Here is a 6,654-nt window from a genome sequence, read left to right as displayed (position 1 = left end):
AGCAGCATAAATGTATTGAAGGTTTTACACACGATAGTGTAAAATATCAAGCAGACACAACAATGTCAATTTGGACAGATTGAAGTGCCTCTGAAGCAGGCATGTTGGAATTCCTCTGTTAAGAGATAAATGTTATTTGTGTGGAACATAAGTGTTCCTTGGTGAATCTCTATGTCAAGAGGAAGGTGCTTTTTAAGCATAGTGTTTGGTGAATCCTTCTATCAAGAGGAAGATGCTTTTCAGCATAGACTGGTAAATCCCTCTGTTAAAGAGGAAGATGCTCTTTAGCATAGATTGGTAAATCCCTCTGTTAAGAGGAAGATGTTTTGTAATAGGAGTTGTGGAAATCCCTCTATGTGAGGAAGACTTAGTTTTTTTTCACTTAGTTTATTTTTTATAAATAGAAGTTTCTTTTTGCCTATTGTTGTTACACCGTAACTCGAAAAATACTTTACGTCAAAAAAATCCCCGTTGCTGTTACACCAAAAGTCAAAAATAATGTTGACTTAAAATCCCCGTTGCTGTTACACCAAAAGTGGTTGACGTCAAATCACCGTTGCTGTTACACCGTAACTCAAAAAATACTTGACGTAAAAAATTTACGTTGCTGCAACACCACGAACAGCGTTGCTGCAACACAAGTTACAGCAACTGAAAAAAAACTGCGTTGCTGCAACACCAGTTACAGCAAAGCGATTTTTTTTTGTTTTCGCTGTATTGAAACAGAGTATTATTTTGATCAATTTTTTATCCTGAGGCAAAGTAGAGTATTATTTTATGCTCTGTTATTGTGTTTTTGAATTATCAGAAACCCCGAAAATAGTGTATTACTCTCTGTTCATATTTTTTTTTTTGTTTTCGAATTTATCAGAAAATTCCCAACAGAGATAACAGGGGATTTTTCCACTGTATTTTGTTTGGAATAACCAGAAATTCCCCACAAAAAGATATAATAAATCAAACCAAAAATATGCGATTACAATATATTTTGGTGGAGACAGCGTGATTATTCATAGGGAACATAACTATATCAATAATGCGATATATGAACTTGTTTTAGAAGCACATTAATTTTCTACGATAAATAAACAGTAGAAATATACCTAAACATTTAGGACTTGATTGCTTCAGTAACTTTAGTTAAAGTGCCGTTCCTCCCCACGATTTTAGAAATAGAAAAACCGGCTGCTTGGAGGAGATCATTCCATTGTTTTCAGGTCCTTTCACCACCTCCCGGTAAGAAAATTCTTTCATGGGCAGATCCAGAATAAACTATTATAAGTAAATAAAATACTAATATCTTGAATAGAAATATTACCAAATAATTAACGTCCAAATAAAGTCCATCACAACCGCTACAAGTATTACTCACCTTCATAAAAATGGCATCTGCAGAGGGTGCGCTCTCAAACAGGTTTCCGGTCATGTGCTGTACGCCTGCGTGAATTTGAATAGGATTAACGAATAGATAAGGAAGACGGTATCCTCGTAATAAAAATAAGGACGAGTTTGATTTATATCAAATGTTTATATACATGTTTAAGATTTTGAATGTTTAAAAGATTTTTGATAGTGTTGAATTTGTTCTTACATTCAAATACTATTACTACGAAATTTCTTGAAATATTTTTATGTAAATTCCGACTACTTTTTAACAATTTGGTAAACGCCTCCTATTTATAATTTAAATTTAAATCATGATGATATCTTATAAATGAGGCAGCGAAAATGGCCATAGATAACTATATAAAGATTAAGAATAGCAAAATCGGAAAATTAGAGATACCAGGGAGAGCTGGTGCAGTTGCGATAACTTGAGGAAGATCAAAGTTGATAGCGCGGATATGAGGATGCGCTTCAATTATGAGACTCAACGCTTCCCCGCGCCCTCCGCCCACGTCCACCAGCGTCTTGATGTCTTTGAAGCCATCATAAACAGCTAAGACATCTGTGATAGTGGCCTTTGTTACGGAGACCATGCCTGCGTTGAAGATGGCATTCAACTCTGGATCGCCGGCTGCGAAATTCCAGAAGTCTTTTCCATTGCCACTAGAGTTCTTGAAATTATCGCCGCCATGAAGCACACGTTCGTGAATATGGTCCCAGGCGGTAACGTAAACTGGTTGTGTCTGCAAAAGAACGAAGGGAACAAGGCTTCGCGAACTAATATCATCCGAGATGAAGTAGGTTTTTGTGAGATTGGTAAGGCCGTATTTTATGTTCATGGGGGCATTAACTCCCTCCGGTGGAACGATCGCCTGCAAGATTCCCATAGAGGAAAGGTAAGTAAGAATGCGGGAAAGGGCGCCCATGTCGGGATCTTCAGAGGGGAGTTGGGCGGCGATCTGGTGGACTGAGAGAGAAACATCGGGACCGGCTTTCGAGATGATGTCAGGGATTTTAAGACGAATGGCACATTTTAGGAGAAAGGGGGTCTCTAAGGAAAATGCCAGACTTAGCGCCGAAGCCCGAAGCGCCTCTTCGTCCTTCACAGATTGCATATTCATATCCGGAACTGAACAAGAAACCCTTCCTTGTTCACAGCTTGGATGTGCATACAACTCTTTAACTCACCACAGATCACTTGGATAGCAAAAGAAGAGGGATGCCAAATATATAATATTTGGTGGTAGCTTCGTGTCGCCTGCTACGTCACACTTTGAATTGTCATTCAAATTCAGTGAGCTTGATTTAAAACCAGGCCCAAACTACTGATCGTCAATATTTTGCTACGAGTTTCGATTTATGGCCCACACAAATTAAGAGTGTCAGCTTAAAATTGACGATTTACCATTTATACAACGTTATTTGAAGTTGTGATGATGAGTTGTGTTCATTTCTATAAAATATTTTCACCTTTCTACATGTGCTGTAGCCACTTTATATACGACAAACTAAACCTTGAATGATTTGATTTAAACACTACACCTACTGATTTGAGGGTCCGAGGTTGAGTGATTTGATTTAAACACTACACCTACTGATTTGAGGGTCCGAGGTTGAGTGATTTGATTTAAACACTGCACCTACCGATTTGAGGGTCCGAGGTTGAATGAATTGATACCAAACTTTCTTTGATGTAAAGACCCTACCCACTAAATATTTAATCCTGCTGCAACCCATGACTTGAGTTCGTTGATATTGACTGGTCTGTCGGTATCGAAAATGGCTAGTCTCGAAAACCACGACTTCACTTATGTGCCGTATGAATTCAAACCAATCGTTTGCTGAGCTTGTGGGTATTGGCTTGAATTTGGATGGCATGGTTTTTAATACCTTGTCCATAGTATGAGCACACTTCTATTTATCAATGTGAAACACATGTAAAAATTGATTATTTAATCACATTAATAAATGTGAAATTGATACATATAGTAACTATATTAATAATTATTAAGTGTATTTTGTTTAAAATAATTATATATTTTTAAATAATAATGATATATTTATTAATAAAATTGTTAGTATCATTTCTATATTTACTTGGAGTATATTAACAATATTAACTAGATTATATATTAAAATATAATATATTTAAGGGATTAATAAACCTAATTTATTATTAATATTATAAACTTAAAGGAATAATAAATTCAACAAATAAATATTGTAAACACAAGAGATTATTATAACAAACCCTTAGAATTAACATTAAAACTGAAAGGATTAATAAACCCAACCCATCAATATTATAAACCCAAGGGATAAACAAACAATGTATTATTAATATTATACACCCAAGAGATTATTAATATTATAAACCCAAGGGATTACTATTAAGCAAATACTTGCTTCTCAAAAGACTAATCTTTTCTCCTATTTCTAGCTTGAGAAGCCAAGGTGAAAAGTCCTTTGCTTGAGCTATGAGGGTGCATATTTAACAAATGAAGTGACTTTCCACCTCCCTTGTGGCTCTTGACCTTCCTCGATGACTCTTGAGCTCCGATATGTTTTTTCTAATTCCTAAGAGACATTTGAGCTTCTAAATAAGTCTTCACATTCTATGTATGCCCCTTAAGCTTCCACACATTTTACATTTTCACATTTTTCCAAAATACAATATTGCATGTGGCAAAATACAATGACACATAGGAGTTTCATGGTGACAATTTGAGAAGCTATGACCTGGAAATAGTGACATGGAGCTTCATTGTAGAGTGTTAACGCTAAGATTTTCTCCTTGCTACTATCTTCACATCTTCATGACAGGTTTTGCATGTACTTCACCTTCATCCTCCAAGAGTTTGGTTAAGATGTAGAGTCTTCCATATGATCCCGACTTTCATTCTTCTATTGTGATCTAGTGTCCCTTTCTCTATTTGCTTGATGATTTCCTTGTGTCTTCAACTTCATGAGTTTCTTCTTGTAGCTTCTCTTTGACATCCTCCTTGAGCATCATCTTGTCATGTCAAGATAATAACACCTACAAATGGAATTCACTCATGACAAGATGTCATCATTCCCAAAATCTCCTAGCCTATCATATTTCTCATGCAACATACTAACTGAGATGGGAGAGTGTGTAGGATTGAGGAGGAGGCTTATGGATTTCTCTGTGGATAGGAGAAGGAGGTAGGGAGTGATGCTCTCGGATATGTTGCTACATAGGGAGAATTGGCTGAAATAGAGGGAGGTATGACTACACAATTAGGGAAGTTAAGGAGGAAGAGAATACATGCTTTCTCACTATGACTAGTAGTGTGTAGTTCTAGACACCTGCAAATGGAATTCACTCATGACAAGATGTCATCATTCCCAAAATATCCTAGTTTATCATATTTCTCATGCAACATACTAACTGAGATGGGATGGTGTGTAGGATTGAGGAGGAGGCCTATGGATTTCTCTGTGGATAGGAGAAGGAAGTAGGGAGTGATGGTCTAGGATATGTTACTACATAGGGTGAATTCGCTAAAATATAGGGAGGTATGACTACGCAATTAGGGAAGTTAAGGAGGAAGAGAATACATGCTTGCTCACTATGACTAGTAGTGCATACTTCTAGAAGGAGAGGGTCAATGCATTGCATAGTTGAGCACTGCAGAGGTTAAGAAATGGCCTGACAACTAATTGAAATTGTGCAGTATGTAGTGGGGGAAAGACTAGGCAAGGAGTGTGTAGTGGGAAAGTGTTGTTGACATTGACTGAGCACTGAGATTGCACAATACACAGTTGATGGAGGTAGCTTGTTGTAATTTCATAGTATGAAGTTCCAAGAGGAAGATGATGCTTGACTGTGGCTTACGACTATAAAGTACACAGTTCCAGGAGGTAGAAATATTGGTAAGCCCGTATTTTATGTTCATGGGGGCATTAACTCCCTCCGGTGGCACGATTGCATGCAAGATTCCCATAGTGGAAAGGTAAGTAAGAATGCGGGAAAGGGCGCCCATGTCAAGATCTTCAGAGGGCAGTTGAGCGGTGATCTGGTGCACAAAGAGAGAAACATTGGGGCCATATTTCGAGATGATGTTAGGGATTTTAAGACGAATTGCACATTTTAGGAGAAAGGGGTCTCTAATGAAAATGCCAGACTTAAGGCCGAAGCCTGAAGCACCTCTTTGTCCTTTAGAGATTGCATATTCATATCAGGAGCCTAAGAAATAAACCCTTCATTGTTCACAACTTGGATGTTCATACAACTCCTTTAACTCACCACAGATCAATTGGATAGAAAAAGAAGAGGGATGGAAAATATATAGTATTTGGTGGTAGCTTCGTGTCGCCTATTATGTCACACTTTGAATTGTCATTCAAATTTCGTGAGCTTGATTTAAAATCAGGGCACAAACTACTGATCGTCATATATTTTTCTTTGAGTTTCAATTTATGGCCCACACAAATTAAGAATGTCGTCTTAAAATTGACGATTACCATTTGTACAACGTTATTTGAGGTTGTGATGATAAGTTTTGTTCATTTCTATATAATATTTTCACCTTTCTACATATGTTGTAGCTACTTTATATATGACCAACTAAACACTCTACCCACTAAGTATTTATTCGTGTAGAAATATAGGTACTTGGTTGAGCAACGGAAATAAGAAAACTCCAATATTGACTTAGTGTGGGATCAATAAAGAAGAAGGATGAGACCAGAGCATGTAACAAGACTTGAATAGGATCACACACAAAAATGACCAATCACATGATGATGAAACACTCAACACCCAAAATCAACATGTATCCATTGAAACGATGATAAAACAACGCTTACCTCCAAGTGCGACACTTAGGATACACCTTTCGACATAATTGTCGACTGTAATAAGAAAGTGTGCAATACCTTGAAAATGAGTCCAATGCATATCACTATAAATCGATTAACATAAGAGAAAGCATTAAATATACCTCTTAAAGGTGTGCCATATCTACCTTTTAGAAGAAACGATGCTTCCCCTAACATAAGACAACATTTGAGATTCCCCTAGTAACAACAACAAAGAGCTGAGAAGGACCCAACATAAATATGTGACCTAATAAAACCTTGTATATGAATAGAGGGAAGTGGAAGATAGGAAAAATAAAAAAAAACAACTAGGGGATCAATTGGTCCATGAGAATAAAAGTGAACTATGGTGTGGTAGAAATGAGAAAGACATAAAAGAAAAGAGAAATTTCATTTTCCATGATAAAAAAATATTTAAGGCTA

The 6,654-nt window shown here is 36.8% G+C and overlaps 1 pseudogene across 1 annotated transcript; it reads right to left on the bottom strand.

Moving 5' to 3' along the window:
• Positions 1–991: 991 nt before the first annotated feature.
• LOC149195767 (caffeic acid 3-O-methyltransferase 1-like) lies at positions 992–2,766 on the bottom strand (annotated as a pseudogene). Its single transcript, XR_016255177.1, has 2 exons — positions 1,787–2,766; positions 992–1,437 (listed from the first exon to the last, which is right to left on the bottom strand). The product of XR_016255177.1 is annotated as a caffeic acid 3-O-methyltransferase 1-like (transcript).
• Positions 2,767–6,654: the final 3,888 nt, after the last annotated feature.

Source organism: Pinus tabuliformis, chromosome 2_2 (assembly GCF_031772625.1).
Source record: "Pinus tabuliformis cultivar Carrire ecotype Pingquan chromosome 2_2, CPIR1, whole genome shotgun sequence".
Taxonomy (NCBI): Eukaryota; Viridiplantae; Streptophyta; class Pinopsida; order Pinales; family Pinaceae; genus Pinus; species Pinus tabuliformis.
Note: the sequence above shows the minus strand (reverse complement) of the source record. Positions and strands in the feature narration are given on the sequence as shown.